This window comes from Chelonia mydas, chromosome 1, assembly GCF_015237465.2.
Source record: "Chelonia mydas isolate rCheMyd1 chromosome 1, rCheMyd1.pri.v2, whole genome shotgun sequence".
Lineage (NCBI taxonomy): Eukaryota > Metazoa > Chordata > Testudines > Cheloniidae > Chelonia > Chelonia mydas.
In genome coordinates this window covers 46,969,082-46,985,702 of record NC_057849.1, presented here as the reverse complement: position 1 = coordinate 46,985,702, position 16,621 = coordinate 46,969,082, and the positions used below count along the sequence as shown (strand labels likewise).

The following is a 16,621-nucleotide window of genomic DNA, read 5'->3' as shown; positions in this document are numbered from 1 at the left end:
CCAGACCAATGTCGTACTGGAAAGTAAATGACGGATGGGAACTAGTGGGTTAAAATGGGCACTTTCAGAAACTTTGCTCAATGAAATTGTTATAATGCTGCTTTTTATAATGCATTCAGTGTTATAAATGATTCTTCTCAATCTATACTTAATCCAGATTAATATCCATTTAATACACATCATTTTAATTTAATGATGAGTTTACATTAAGCAGTGACTGACAAACTTTAGGACGATATATATATAATGTTAATATGCCATTCATAATCATGTTCGTATTTTCATAAATGACTTGATCAGTCTCTCATGCAGCAAAACCTGGTGTGAGGGAAATATCAGGTGGAAACTGAGGTATTCTTTATCTTTCAAGATTGGGCCTTTGATGAGGTTCATTTTGCCGTTTCCTTCTCAACCTCTCACAAGAGGGAAGGGCTTCTAATTTCATCTGTGAGTGAAGAGGCAATGCCTGGACACTCGCCCAAATCCTAAGCTCTTCTTGCAGAAGCATGCTGCCATTGGCTCTCCACTTAGCGCCTGCAGGTCCCTCTGAAGTGGGCGGAAAGTGCAGAGGAGGAATTAAATCTGTTTAGAGCAGCGTGGACTCTCAGGGTCTAGAACGAAATAGCATAAATTAAAAATTAATTTCCTTTTGGAAATCCCCCAGACTCAATTGCTTCCTCATCTCCATCCTTTCTCCTCTTCCCAGTCCACAGAGCCCACAGGAAATATACCAGCAGAGGGAGTTCTGGCAAAAAGGGGAAATATGCTACTCCCCACTTCTGTACTCACGGCTCAGTGCCTCTAGCTTTTGCTCCCCTACTTCAGCATAAGTGGGGAGAAGCATCGGGCTCCAAAGTTATCTTAAATTTTCCTGATCATTCAAGTTCCCTTCCTCTCAGTAACTTTTCCAGTTACATTGCAACCTATTGATTACATAGTGGGTGACACGGAGAATGCCCAGTTGTCTTTTGCCAACCTTGGTGCCAATTACTTCTGCACCTTAGAGTAATTCATTTTTTACAGGATTTCCTGCTCATTAAACCTTGTAGAAGGTACAACACATTAGAAGATAATTTATGTTCAGCTGTGGGGACCACAGGAACCATGATTTTTTTCTCATTTTTAAAAAAATCAAATGTCATCTTAATCTAAATTCTTGTACCAAAATAGTTGAATGGCACTTACCTTTTCCTGGGATACACTTGCCAATTTCTAGCTAAAAATTAACTTTTCACTAGTTTTGTCATAAGCTTTCCTCCTTTTTTTGCCCTCTGTGCTTACATCCCTACATCTGTCTAGTTTCAGGTGAAGCAAACAACCCCTTTGTCTCTTTTGCCATCACTCTAAAAATGAAACTTGAGGCCTTACAGGCCTGCTTGGCAGCCAATCACTGTAAAACACGCAATTTTTTCCAGCTGTCCTCCTCTTTATTGACCAAAAGCACTTTTTGTATATCTGAAGCTCTTCAGTAAAGGGAGTGGGACTTCCTTCCTAAATTGCCCATCTAAGATGCCAGAATGAAGGCCCTGGAGAGTGAAGTCCTGTATTTATCTTCACAACAAATGCAATGCGATCTCCATCAGCACAAGTTTCTCCACACTGGCATGCCAATATCTCAATCTTGAGCTGGGGAGACCACCAAATGGAGCAAGAGAGTAGTTCAGGCTTCCTCACATTGTCCATTCAAACATTGGCCTTTCTTCTGAGTCTTCCAATAAGCAGCACGGCTAAGCAAAAGTGTTCAAAGATCATTAAACTGTCATAAAAATTATAAGATTTTTTTAAAAAGAAGGAATTTTTGTTCTTTTTATTCCTCTCCTATCGTTTGAATGTTTAGGGGGAAGGTGAGGTCATGTGTTCAAGCTTTTCTTTCCAACCATAAATGCTGGAAACTTGCTTTCTTTAAACAGAGAAAGCTGAGATTCTCCCATCATGCCATGACTGCAGGAACTGGGACTTTAAGAAAAACACCAAACAGTGTGAAAGTCACAATAAAATTGTGACACTTGGTAACACTCAACAAGTGCCAAAGATAGTGATTTTTGTTACCACTCAGAATTGAGATGAGAATACTAACCTAATTTCCCATAGGCCACTGAACCTAAAATGGTAACTGTTTTTTTTTTTAAACCCACTATTAACCTGGGTCATTTTTGAATCAATGACCTATTGGTGAAAGGCTCTACGTCTCAGTACCAGTCCTGCAAGCCATCCACTTCCCTACAGGCTGGGCTTCTAAACAGTGCACTCCACTACCTCTTTCATCTTTTAAATCCAGTGACTCTAAAACTGCAAAAAGGCCCATAAAGTACTGGGTTTAAAGTTGAACTGCAAAGCAGAAATGAAGATGGATTTAAACTCAAATGTATGCGCTGAATGTATCCACTAATTGGTCTGTAGAAAGTAGTAGAGAGATAGGACTGAGTAGTAACTGGATTAGAGGGTTGAGTGTCAACACCCAATAGAAGACAGACTGACACGAGGTGTGCAGGTGGTCCAGAGGAAAGAATAGAGATGTGATGGGGTGGTGGGAAGAATATCCATGGTCTACTACTCCTCATCCTGTGAAGAGGGACAAGTTTGAATGAACATGATTAGCAACCTTAAACCTGCCCCCAAAACACCAGCCACCAGAGCTGAGCCAGGGTGAGGAGGGAAATAACCCACTGCTGGTATAGACAAATAGCAACCTGCAAGGGGAAACAAGGGAGCAAATTATGATTCTCAGTCACAGTCCATTCCTTGGTTGGTTCATGGGACAGCATAACTTTGCTTGGCAGCTGTCCTTGGGCCAACTTGTTATGTAACAACGTAGACCAGAATTAGTTCTGAAATGGTTTAGAGATGTTACAGGCCCATTTCCTATACCCAGATCCTCACAGGAGTTTTGAAAGGAGGATTTCATGAAAAACTAACTAATGGCACAGCAAAATAACAATACATTATAGCTACTTCTTTCCCTTTATCCACTAATATTGTAACTCTATTAAATAGCATCCAGGCAGAATATGTGAGCAACACATGTTGGTTTTAATTTTTTTATGGTTTCTGTTTTGATATATGTGAAATGTATTTGCATTAAATGAAAATTTATAGGAGCTTTGGCTTTAAGGGCCAACTGAGTCTAGTTTGTACTTTTCTACTTTTGGAAGATGAATAACATCTTAAAGGGCCCCAAATAATCATGGTCAGTGTGTGACACAAATTAACAAACAAACAGGAAATTCTAAGCTAAGGCTGACATTTTTTGCTTATTTACACCATAACATCAAAGCAAAAATTTACCATTTGATATTGAGTGTGACATCACACTCAGTACAACCGGAACTGTCACATTCAGACCCACAGAAAAATATTTTTGGTAATATTGAATATAGACCCAAAAGCAGTAACACTGTATTATGTGACAAAATTCTGCTACTAGTTGGTACTGGTGTGAATCAAGAGTAATTCCATTAACTTCTATAAAGTTGCTCTAGATTTACACCACTACAAATAAGAACCAAATTTTGGCCCACCATTCCTTGTAGTTTGAATAAACAAATCCTCATGGGAGTCTATGGTTGTCCATAACATAGCAGTAGTCCTGCAGCAGCTACAGTCTTCCTCTACTTCTGTTACGATGAACAACATTTACAGCAAAATAGTGAAGCTAAACAAAACAGCCACAATATACCGACACCACTAAATAGAGGTGTAATGTTAAGGGGAGTAATAAAACCTAAATCCAATGTTCTAGCTACTATGGCTTAAGTAAACAAATAGGTTTGTCATGAGATATTAGGCATTATGCCAAGTTCAATTAGTGAAACATACAGGCTATTATAGCTTATAAAAATCTGAATGAAAAATATACATCTGAACATCAAAAATACGTCTTGTCAGCAAGTCAGCCTCCACATTTGTGTCACCATCAGAGGATTATTTATAAATATTCTCTTTAATTTTATCTAACAGCCAGTTCACAAACATGCAGTTCAAAAATATCTATTCCTTGCCTTCATGTACTACCCTGTGTTTGGCAGGAAACCAAACATAAGGTTCAGTTCCTTTTTCCAAAAACAAATACTTTGAGAACTATGGCTTGATTTAATAAAAAACATGTCCAACTTCCTTTGGGAATCTGTAATAGGATATAGAGCCTTTCACTTCTAGGTCACTGATTCAAACCTGGCTCATGTCGGTAGTGACCAAAAGTTGTTACCAACTGTTCAATGTAATTGAACTTATTTTGTATGCCAAAGAGTATGTGGACCTACTGATGCCCTCTTGAGAGGGTCTTCAGGGCTTCACCTTTTTTTCAGAAAACTTTGACAGCAGCAGTGGAAATGGGAGGCATGTCCTGTCAAAAATACGGCTGGCGTGGGTCTAACATGGAGATGCACTGTATCTTGTAAAAGAGACTATTCAACTAAAGGGCCAAAATGAGCCCAGGAGAGAGGAATCTCTCATACTGAAGGGTGAGCAAAAATATCTCTGTCCTGATCCTTTCAGCATGGTCTAGCAGGCTCAGCACAGGATTGGAAATTAGGAATTCCTGAATTCTAATCCTGGGCAAATTACTTAATTTTTCCATATCCCAGTTTCATGATCTATAAAATGGAGATAGCATTATTTACCTATCTTAAAAGAGAGTTGTAAGGCTGAATTGTTACTCAGAGGAAGCTGCCAATATGTGATTAACTAGCCTGGTTGTAATAACATGTCCAGCGGAGAAGGGAAGCTGGCCTATTCTTTCCAGCAATCACACACTTCTATAGATAACTGGAATGTGCCAAAACTAAAGCTCCTGGATAAACTTTAAGATGATATCGAGTCTTTGGAGAACTGGGGAAGCTGTACACTCTAATTTGTGCTTTAAACGGGTTTGCATGAGTATGCTGTAAAGAAGAGGAAAACGGCAGCACATCTTGGTCTAGTGTTTAAGCACAGAGAGTCAGGAGATCTGGGTTCTATTTCCCGCTCAGCCACTGGCTTGCTGGGTCACCACGAGCAAGTCACTTAGGCCAAAATTTTTCAGAGAAAATGTGAAAATGACTTGATAACTTGGTTGCTAGGGCACCCATGTGGGAGATGCAGGGTCCTGCTCCAATGACTCATGTGGGTTACAGTCATGCCTTAAAATTTGGAGTTACGCGTCTAAGTCTGGGGTTTAGGTGCCCAAGTACCTTTGTGGATCTGTGTTTAAAGTGTGCCCATCATTGATTCAGTTTGTTTTTTATTGTTACCTTTTTTTGACTGGGGATGCAAGCCTTTGTGACCCTCCTTTCCCCCATTTTAAGCACTGACTTTAGGAATGCACACTTGCAAATTTTGGCTTTAACTTTTCTGTGTTTTTGTTTGCACATACGTAAAACAGCAGCAGCTGGACACCTGGAAGGATATCTGCACTACTGCCTGGTGCTCACATTGGAAGACTGAGGCAGCATTGGTGGCATAGAACAGTTAAGGAAGGCTCCTGTGCCCCACCTAAAACTCCAGCCTAGAACCATCACTCTTGGAACCTTTGGAAAGAAAGTTGGTGAAATAGTTCAAAACCCTTTTTCCTCTCGCTGCTCTCCTTTTATTTCCTTACATACAGAAGATGCTACAGGACAATGAATGGTAACTTAAACCCCAATCAAGCATCAGGATGCACTAATACAGACCTCTGTGTACATGTGGTGACCCACAACAAGACTGTGTGTATGCTCAGGTGTCCATGATAATGGATTCCAGTGCATGACTAGGGCCTGAATTTAGCATTCATTCCATTGGCAGCATATTTTGGGTGAAAATGAAAGGGAATAAAGGGGGAAAAGGAGAATAAAAATTGTTTTCTGAGCTCTCCCATCAGCTTTCTCTTCAGTGGATCTATCAGTGGTGGCTCTAGGCTGGAATTACACTTTGGGAGGTGTCAGGGTTCCCTCCCCACTCTGAACTCTAGGGTACGGATGTGGGGACCTGCATGAAAGACCCCCAAGCTTATTTCTACCAGCTTAGGTTAAAAACTTCCCCAAGGCACAAATTCTTCCTTGTCCTTGGACGATATCTCTGCCACCACCTAGTGAGTTAGACAAAGATTTAGGAAAAGGTCTACTTGGAGTTCTTGTTTTCCCAAAATATCCCCCCAAACCCCTTCACCCCCTTTCCTGGGGAGGCTTGAGAGTAACCAAGGTGAGCACAGACCAGACCCTTGGGTTTTTAGGACACTAAAAACCCAATCAGTTTCTTAAAAACAGAACTTTATTATAAAGAAAAAAGTAAAAGAAGCACCTCTGAAAAATCAGGATGGAAGGTAATTTTACAGGGTAATAAGATTTGAAATACAGAGGATTCCCCTCAAGGCAAAACTTTAAAGTTACAAAAAACAGCATAGGGAAAATTCACAAGCTAAAACAAAAGATAACCTAATGCATTTCCTTGCTATTACTTACAATTTGTAATCTTAGATGCTTATTTCAGATATGGCTTTAGGAGATGTATTTTTCCTGCCCTGGTCCCCCTCTGTCCCAGAGAGAACACAAAGAGAGCACACAGAAAAACCTAGCCCCACAGATTTGAAAGTATCTTCTTCCCTTATTGGTCCTTTTGGTCAGGTGCTAACCAGGTTGAGCTTCTTAACCCTTTACAGGTAAAGAAGGGATTTTATGCTACCCTTAGCTGTATGTTTAAGACAGGAGGTGCTTAGATAGATGCTACAACGATGGGGCAGACAAGTACCTAGGTAGTTAGATAGATCCTGCTCCAAAAACTTCCATCAAAGACAGCAGGATTGGGTTTATAGTTTCTGATACTGATAAAGACAAGCATGACATTGACTAGCTGATGGATGACTGGGTGTCTTACTTTCCTGGCTGCTGATTGTCTGGGAAAACAGATTGAGAGTATTTATCTTTATAACCCAGAATTAAAACACTTTATGCTATCGTAAAAGAATAAATATATCATCTTGCTGCTGCTATGAATATGTAGAACTATATGTGGAAACCTACATGTAAATTAGTATAATAAATACTTTGTAGTATAATATATTTTTGAACAACAAAATAAGCATTAATTATCAGGATAATTGAAAATATTTAATAATTATTCCATTTGACAAATTGAACCACAGACTCTGAGCTTTTAACCTGGCTGTGACAGAGATATTCATGAAATGGCATATCTTGATGTCCAGAATGTTTAATGATTTTGTGGTTCACTTATTATTTAAATTAGATGGGAGATAAAACAGCAGAAAACATAATGAATATTGTTGGAAGGGTTAATAATAATATTTTATTTAGTGTTATAGAATAGATTAAATAGAGTGAAATAACATACCAAGTCTTACCACTGAACAAAATGAGCCAATTCTAATCTCAGTTATACTTGTGAAAATTGGGAGAAATTCCACTGGAGTCCATGGAGTTATTGTGTGTTCAGACTTGTGTAATTTCAGTGAAGTCAAATAAATGACAAAGGCATAAACAAAAGGCGAATCTGACAGAATGAATCTGGCAAATATCTGTTTAGTCCTATGGAAACTGGTGGATCTGATCCTCTGTTGCCCTGCAACTTCTACAGTTATTTGCACTAGTGCAAAGTGGGTGTAAAGTACTATCATGCTGGTGTAGTAGGGTTTTACTCCCCACTTTGCACTGGTGTGAATGGCTACACGAGATGTCAATCAGTGGAGATTCAGGCCCCCTATGTTTTAATTTGGTTGAAGAACACCAGAGGCCTATTTGTAATTTTCTTTGAGAATATTTAGTAGTCTGAAACAGATGAGGTTGATAATTTAAAAAAACTGTAAAGGGTTTTTTGCTTACATTCTGCAGTTTTAAAACATGGTGCACTGATCCTTGATTTGAAGTTTGATGATGATAATGTAATTTAGTCCAACCAATTTAAAATATAAGTCCTCAGCACAGGGGGGATGGACAAGATGACCTCTTGAAGAACCTTCCAGTCCTATACTTCTATGATTCTACGTTCTACGCTTAGAATAGCTAGCTGTTTTGTAAACTGTATGTCAAAATGTACTATACTCTATTTATTTATTAGATTTTTAAAAATTCTCTCTAGGTGTCCTTGGCATGACTTGATTATACATCCTAAGTGCAAATTTCAGAGAAACCCCAACCAGTAGGGAAGTTAGTATATTCCTTGGACAGTTCCATAGCTATTGAATTAAAAGACAGGAAAAGCTGTATTATAAACACATGAAAAAAAGATGTTCTTAGTACAGTTGCCTTCAATATTGTTGTAAAACTCAAAAGTCCCTCATTTTGAGTTTAGGCCCAAACATACCTATTCCACGCAAATTTGACATCCCTTCAGATTGTATTGTTGAAAATTATTTATATCCAAAACAAAGAATGATGAAATTGAGGTTATAGAAAGAGTTATTTACAAAGGAATAAATTCCACAGCATTTTAGTTTCCCTCAATGATATTTTTTTTTTTTGTCTGTATGTCACAGGGTAGCTGGTCCCTGTGGATAGATTAAGCCCAGTGTCCCTGGACTGGAGCAGGTGAGTCCAATCCAGCTATTAAAGAGAGCTGGGCTACACCTGGGCCTATAAAGGGCTGCTAATAGGCAGCTGGAGAAGAAGGAATGAGACAGGCTGACCCTGAGGGAAGGAAAGTCACACTGGAATGGAGCTAGTGCTTATTGTGAGTTCCTAGAGCAAGGGCCCAGGGGCTAAGAGAAGCAGCCCTGGGACTGCTGTTCTAGGAAGGGAGCAGAACTGGCTGAGGCTAGGAAGCTGTCAAGACCTGAAGTGCTAGAGACCCCTGGACGGAGTGGCCCTGGATGCTGCATCCAAGGACAGAGTTAAGACTGTTTTCTGTTTGCTGTTAAAGAAATAATTCTCTTTGACTGATACTGGGCATGGCAATGCTTATGTTGAAGCTGGGGAGATGCCTGGCTTGATGACACCCTCATTTTAGGATTTTGTCACACAGTGTGCCCCACATATGTACCTTGGCTGGTAGTGATGTCCGTTTATCTCATCAGTACAAATGACACAGTAGTTTCTTGGGTTTTTTTCCCATGTGCTCTACATTTCAAAACAGACCAATATTACATTTTGATTTCTCCTTTTATCAAAGGTTTAGGGGCAAATGGCTGCTACCAGAAAATGTCTTGATTATCATTTTTCCAACTCAGAACTTCTTGCATGCTGGTAGTCTGGTGGCAGATGGCAGTGTAACTCCTCCCCTCAGATATTCAGCAAGAGTTTGCTTTAGTCCAGTATCCTGAAGAAAATCTAAGATCAATTAAAGTTTCCTTCTGCACTCATTTGGACAGACGTTTACACCATTTCAGTGTATTTTAAAAATTGCTTCTCTCAATTGCTCAACTTTCACTTTCTTGACTTTGAGTGAAATTATTGCATCATTCTTCAGTCATCATAGAATCTTCCGGACTAGACGGGACTTGAATTTCTAATTTAAAGAACAAGCAATAAACAAACTTAAAAATATTCTTCTCCCAAGCAAAAATATGAAGGTCTGTTATCCATCATAAAGAAGCAAAAGAGGGCAATAAGCCTAATTTTTTCTTTTCCTTTTGCAGGTCACCTTTAAAAGCAGCAGGTGAGCATGGTCATACATCCTTAGCCCAAGTCTGTGAAATGGAGCCAATCCACGTTCAGGATGGGAGGCTAGATATGCAGCAGGTGCTTGATAACTTTCAGTATATTGGGGATATTTACTGAACTGGTGGAAGTGTAACCCACTGGTCAGTCCATGTCATGCTTTCCTTTCTGTGCCCATTTCACAGAAGACGCATCTGTAGCAGCACTCAGCTATACACACTGGCTGTTTAGCTATAAGAAAAGGAGGACTTGTGGCACCTTAGAGACTAACCAATTTATTTGAGCATAAGCTTTCGTGAGCTACAGCTCACTTCATCGGATGCATCCAGTTCACTCCCCTGCATGTGTCACTATTACTTTTGGCGGAGCATATTCCCTGGTTCTTTTTGATGCAGTAAACTGAGCCACTCTGATTATTTTCCAGTGAATTGTGGGAGAACATGTCTGTCTTTCTGGGCACATGGGGAGAACTGTGGGAAGGCACTGGAGGACTATCAACACTCAAGTGGTTTAGCCTGCATCCTTACTGCAAAGTGGGCAGGTCTCACCCCAAGCGAAAGTGGAATCTGGGGTCTAGGAATAACACATCCACTGCTTTCCCCTCATCCACAGAGCCAGTTATCTCGTCATAGAAGGCAATTAGATTAGTCAGGCATGACTTGCCCTTGGTGAATCCATGCTGACTGTTCCTGATCACTTTCCTCTCCTCTAAGTGCTTCAGAATTGATTCCTTGAGGACATGCTCCATGATTTTCCAGGGACTGAGGTGAGGCTGACTGGCTGGTAGTTCCCAGGATCCTTCTTCTTCCCTTTTTTAAAGATGGGCACTACATTAGCCTTTTTTGAGTCATCCGGGACCTCTCCCGATCGCCATGAGTTTTCAAAGATAATGGCCTATTGCTCTATAATCACCGCAGCCAACTCCTTTAGCCCTCAGATGCAGTGCATCTGGCCCCATGGACTTGTGCTTGTCCAGCTTTTCTAAATAGTCCTGAACCTCTTCTTTCTCCACAGTGGGCTGGTCACCTCCTCCCCATGCTGTGCTGCCCAGTGCAGTAGTCTGGGAGCTGACCTTGTTCGTGAAGAAAGGGGCAAAAAAAAAAAGCATTGAGTGCATTAGCTTTTCCACATCCTCTGTCACTAGGTTGCCTCCCCCATTCAGTAAGGGGCCCATACTTTCCTTGACCTTCTTGTTGCTAACATACCTGAAGAAACCCTTCTTGTTACTCTTAACATCTCTTGCTAGCTGCAACTCCAAGTGTGATTTGGCCTTCCTGATTTCACTCCTGCATGCCTGAGCAATATTTTTATACTCCTCCGTGGCCATTTGTCCAATCTTCCACTTCTTGTTAGCATTTTCTGTGTTTAAGATCAGCAAGGATTTCACTGTTAAGCCAAGCTGGTCGCCTGCCATATTTACTATTCTATCTACACATCAGGATGGTTTGTTCCTGCAACCTTAATAAGGATTCTTTAAAATCTTTAAGATCTTGACTTATCACTTAAAATGTATCTTTAGTTAATAAATCTGTTTGTTCTACCTGAAGCAGTGTGTTTGGTTTGAAGTGTGTCAGAGACTCCCCTTGGCATAACAAGCCTGGTACATATCAATTTCTTAGGTAAATTAACAAACTCATATAAGCTTGCAGTGTCCAGAGGGCATAACTGGACACTGCAAGACAGAAGTTCCTAGGGTTGTGTCTGGGACCAGAGATATTGGCTAGTGTCATTTGCTTACAAGTAGCTGGGAGCCGTTTACATGCCAGAGGCTGTGCATGAACAGCCCAGGAGTGGGGGTTCTCACAGCAGAGCAGGGTAAAGCTGGCTCCCAGAGTCAAGGATTGGAGTGACCTAGCAGATCACCAGTCCAGATAACACCGTAGGGAAACATTACACGCAACACTTGGCGTAGCCCTCTTAGGGTTTGAAAAATCCAGTATAAGGAACTAAGGGGGATATAGATAGAGAGGAAGGGTTCCTACGAATGAGTGCTGTTTGGGATGATAATCCTGTCACTGTACCTTTAAAGGCCTGGGGCAAGGAGCCTCGCAGAGAGGGCGGAGCAAAGCTCCCCTCTCACCCAACCAATTGGTAATGAGCTGGAAGGAATAGGCATCATATATCCTAACCCTCATAACAGGACAGATACCAGCAGGAGAAGGCTGTCAAACCCTCTGAGAGATGGGGGCGAGGGAAGGACATGTTTCCATAAAAAGTTACTGAACCTGCTGAAAGTCCTTTAAGGTAAGACCATGGAAAAATGGTAAGGTGGAAAGGTAAGGGGAGAAAATAGGAAAATAGAAATGAAGAAAATGAGATGATCATGGCTGCCTGACTGGTGACGGATGGATGGTAGGTGGGGTTACTGTAGTATGTATTTGTGTCACAATGGAAGCCGAAAGCATTAATCCTGACAATAGTATTCAAAGAAGTAGTGTGGGACTCAAAGAAAGAACAATGTCTGTTTCAGAGTAACAGCCGTGTTAGTCTGTATTCACAAAAAAAAAAGGAGTACTTGTGGCACCTTAGAGACTAACCAATTTATTTGAGCATAAGCTTTCATGAGCTACAGCTCACTTCATCGGATGCATACTGTGGAAATTGTAGAAGATCTTTTTATACACACAAAGCATGAAAAAATACCTCCCCCCACCCCACTCTCCTGCTGGTAATAGCTTATCTAAAGTGATTACTCTCCTTACAATGTGTATGATAATCAAGGTGGGCCATTTCCAGCACAATTCCAGGGTATAACAAGAATGTCTGAAGAGGGGGCGGGGGTAGAAAAAAACAAGGGGCAATAGGTTACCTTGCATAATGACTTAGCCACTCCCAGTCTCTATTCAAGCCTAAGTTAACTGTATCCAATTTGCAAATGAATTCCAATTCAGCAGTCTCTCGCTGGAGTCTGGATTTGAAGTTTTTTTGTTGTAATGTCACAACTTTCATGTCTGTAATCAGGTGACCAGAGAGATTGAAGTGTTCTCCGACTGGTTTATGAATGTTATAATTCTTGACATCTGATTTGTGTGCATTTATTCTTTTACGTAGAGACTGTCCAGTTTGACCAATGTACATGGCAGAGGGGCATTGCTGGCACATGATGGCATATATCACATCCACCAATGTGATATATGATACATGAGTCTAGTGGAGTCTCTAAAGTTGCGATATTAGAACAAAAAAACTTCAAATCCAGACTCCAGCGAGAGACTGCTGAATTGGAATTCATTTGCAAATTGGATACAATTAACTTAGGCTTGAATAGAGACTGGGAGTGGCTAAGTCATTATGCAAGGTAACCTATTTCCCCTTGTTTTTTTCTACCCTCTCCCCTCCTCAGACATTCTTGTTAAACCCTGGATTTGTGCTGGAAATGGCCCACCTTGATTATCATACACATTGTAAGGAGAGTAGTCACTTTAGATAAGCTATTACCAACAGGAGAGTGGGTTTGTGGGGGGGGGGGGGGGGTGGGAGAGGGAAGAGAGAAAACGGCCCACCTTGATTATCATACACATTGTAAGGAGAGTGATCACTTTAGATAAGCTATTACCAGCAGGAGAGTGGGGTGGGGGGAGGTATTTTTTCATGCTTTGTGTGTATAAAAAGATCTTCTACACTTTCCACAGTATGCATCCGATGAAGTGAGCTGTAGCTCATGAAAGCTTATGCTCAAATAAATTGGTTAGTCTCTAAGGTGCCACAAGTACTCCTTTTCTTTTAACAATGTCTGTGTGTATTGGAGAAAGAGGCCATGAAGCACGTATGTAAGTTGAGATTGAAGCATAGGTCTTGCCTACTCTGGGATTTAACCACTTGGGCAGCTGCACTGGTGTGAAGTTCTAGTGTAGACATCAGTGGCTGAAATGTCTTTTATAGACAAAGCCGTAGACTAGCCATTGTCCAGAAGTACACCATCAGTGATAATGAATACATCTGCTTTGGTTTGTATTCTGGAGGAGGTTTTGGTTTCTGGGGAAGCAGCAAGAAGATGTTCCATGTTACAGTCAAGCAGAGTCTAATATCGACATCTAGAACAACAGTATTTGTTTTAACAAACCCACCCTTCAAAACTATATACCACAGACCAGATGGTACATCTGTTTCTATTTCCAGTATGATGTCATTAATCTGTTTTTAAGAAGCCAGTGTGTAGCTAATCAATGTGGGCTGGATGATGGGAAAGATTCTTGGAGTGGAGAAACCTGCAAGATTCCAGTCAGAGTTCTCCCTGATTTATTCCTTTTGGGAGGCAGGATTCATTCTCCCACTGAATGGGAGCAGTTTTGCCAATGAACCCCAGGTCCCTGTGAGGCCAGGATCCTCTTCGTGAAGACCTTGTGCCTCTGACCCTACAGCTCTCCCTGTTTACTTGATAGCATGAGTCTACTGGAGTCATTTGTCCTTGCAATCCCATTTTTAAGTTTTTTAATCCCACTCCCTTTGAAATCAATGGAAAGACTCCCCTGGATTTAACTGGGAGTTGGATCAGGCCTTTAGTGTAGCTCCAAGCTGTACTAGCCCTCTGCCAGTTTTTCCTGTGTAAGAGTGAGGTGCATCTCCCAATGGCCTCTCTTGTCCTAGCCCACCCTTCCTCAGCCACTGATCTCTGATCCTTCAGAGGTTGTTGTGGGAGTCTTGTGCAGAGGATGGTGGTGATGCCACTGAGACTAATATTAGCCAGAAGATTTGACCCTTTGAGACTAGGTTTGGTTAGTGAAGTTAATTTCCTCATCAGGATTGTCCCAGACATCTCCACTTGTTTTCAGCATTGAGTACTTTGAAGCCTATTATCTTGTTTTAAAAGTTTGTTACATTTTAACCATGCTTCACCTCGGTAGGGAGAAGGGGAGCTTTACATACAAAATGATGACTGTCATTTTATTATAACCACAAAATAACAGTTTCACAAGTTTGCCACTCTGTGGCTTCAACCTGTAGGGCAGCATTTAAGTCAGAAGCTGAACTTGGATTGAAAATGTCCTTCTGGGGACCTGATTCCCTACTGTGCTCCTCCAGTTTCACATCAGCACAGCTCAGTGGAGTGACTGAGTAACAAAGTAGAACGGCAGGCCCTTACTCTACTATAAGATTGGGCAGCTTCAGCATCTGGACTATAAACACTGACTTTGGGAAGGAAAATCAATTGATTCAGTTCTTTTTAAAGTTGATTTATTTTTTGAAGTATTTTAGAGAGATTTGTTTGTCTCCAGCATCCAGCAAGCCATTTTTAAAAGTATTTCAGCAACTCAATACAGGAAATGTTACTTTAAAGCCTAGGCAGCACCGTCCCTCCTCCCCCCGCCATTCCCAGCAAGACTGCTGAAGCAAGAGTTTTTCAGGAGCAGCTGAACAATTGAACAAACCAGCTAACTACAAAATATGCTGTGTGAGTCAGATGTTTCTACTGTAACAACCATATGATCAAAAAGTTTCTCATACAAAACCATTTGCTGGTAGGATAGGCTGAAGCCAAGTCTGTGTTGCAAGCAATGTATTTAGAGCTGATTTTGTAAATGTCAGGAGGAGTTATTTAGTGCCACCCAGTGTTGGCAGCTAGAAAAAAAGGTTAAGTAGGGTTACAACTCTCCCTTAAACACAGGGGAAAATATAATGCTGGCTCTCACATGGTGTGTCAAGGGTGAGCAATTCTACAGAAGCTTCACAGCAATAACAAATCACTGAAATACCACTTCCACACAGGAGAACTACTTTTTATGTCTGTCTTTTTTTTTTTTTAACCTTGTATACACAATTGAAATAGATTAAATTTATTTTGGACAGATTGTCATTGAACAAGGCCCACTCCTCTAAACTCTGGAGAGAGAGTTGTGCTGACGTTTCAGGTCTGATGTTCAAGAAAGTTAGGTCAGGAGTGAGTGTTTGTAAGTGTAATGTTAAGAGACTTCTCTTTCCCTTTCCCCCTCCCCTTACAGAAGTCAAAACATTCTCTCCTCCTTTTCTTTATCTCAACCATTGCATGTGATCTGCATTTTCCCCGGGGCCTGTAACACTGTACTAGATCTTGCTTGTCATTTTAAGCAGAAAAATACCTTTACAGGGGGGAGAGTGATTTTTTTATTATTTTTTTTTTGATAATGTATGTTTTGTACCGTACTTGCTGCTTTTGTCCAAAATCACCCACCCAGGTCTGTCAGAGTTGGGAACAGAACCTAGGGGTGAGATTCTGTTCTGTGCTTCTAAGGGTATGTCTTCACTGCAGATGATGGTATGATTGTAGCACATGTAGACATACCCATGCTACCTTTAATCCAGCCAGCATGAGTAACAGTGGTGAAGATATGGTGGCATGGCTTTCAGTGGAGGCTGGCAACCTAAGTATGAATCCAAGTCTGTAGTTGGGTGGCTAGCCTGTGAACAAGCCCATGCCACCACGTCTTTACTGCTATTTTTACCGGCTAGCTAGTCTCCCTGTGCTACAACCACACCTTCATTTTGCAGTGACGATATCCAGTGCGGCACAGAACTCTCAGCCCAGGAGGAGTGGGGGCCTAACAGGACTTTAAGCCACCCCTTTGCCCTCATGATTTTGGATTTGCGAGGGGGTCCTCAGAGAATAGCCTGTGATTGTCTTCTGCAATATCTGTGCCAGGGAAATCCTGCCTGGCTGAATCCAGGATTCCTTGAGCTCCTTTACTTTGCTCCAGCCCCTTCACCTACCACAAGGAGACAAGACTGAGGGTGGGGTTAGGATCTCAGATCCGATTACTACCTGTCCCTTACTCTAACCACTAGAACATAAAGTGTTAGGGTAAGAGGAAAACACACTGGTTTTCTTTGTAATGTAATGTGAACTACATTAACATTAATGTGCAGCTACCCTCTGAAAAGTGGCTCTGTGAATGACCAAGAGTATAACAAGGTTTAAAAAAAAAAAAAAAAAGTTCATGGAGGATAGGTCCATCACTGGCTATTAGCCAGGATGGGTGGGGATAGTGTCCTTAGCCTGTTTGCCAGAAGCTTGGAATGGGCGACAGAGGATGGATCACTTGGTGATTACCTGTTCTGTTCATTCTCTCTGAAGCACCTGG

At 41.1% G+C, this 16,621-nt stretch overlaps 1 long non-coding RNA gene across 1 annotated transcript in view; it reads left to right on the top strand.

Moving 5' to 3' along the window:
- The first annotated feature begins 11,689 nt into the window (after nucleotides 1-11,689).
- The window catches only part of LOC122463223, a 57,336-nt gene continuing 52,404 nt past the window's right edge, over nucleotides 11,690-16,621 (top strand). The window contains exon 1 of the long non-coding RNA XR_006286389.1: nucleotides 11,690-11,810. This is a non-coding gene — a long non-coding RNA (uncharacterized LOC122463223). The remainder of the gene's footprint in view (nucleotides 11,811-16,621) is intronic.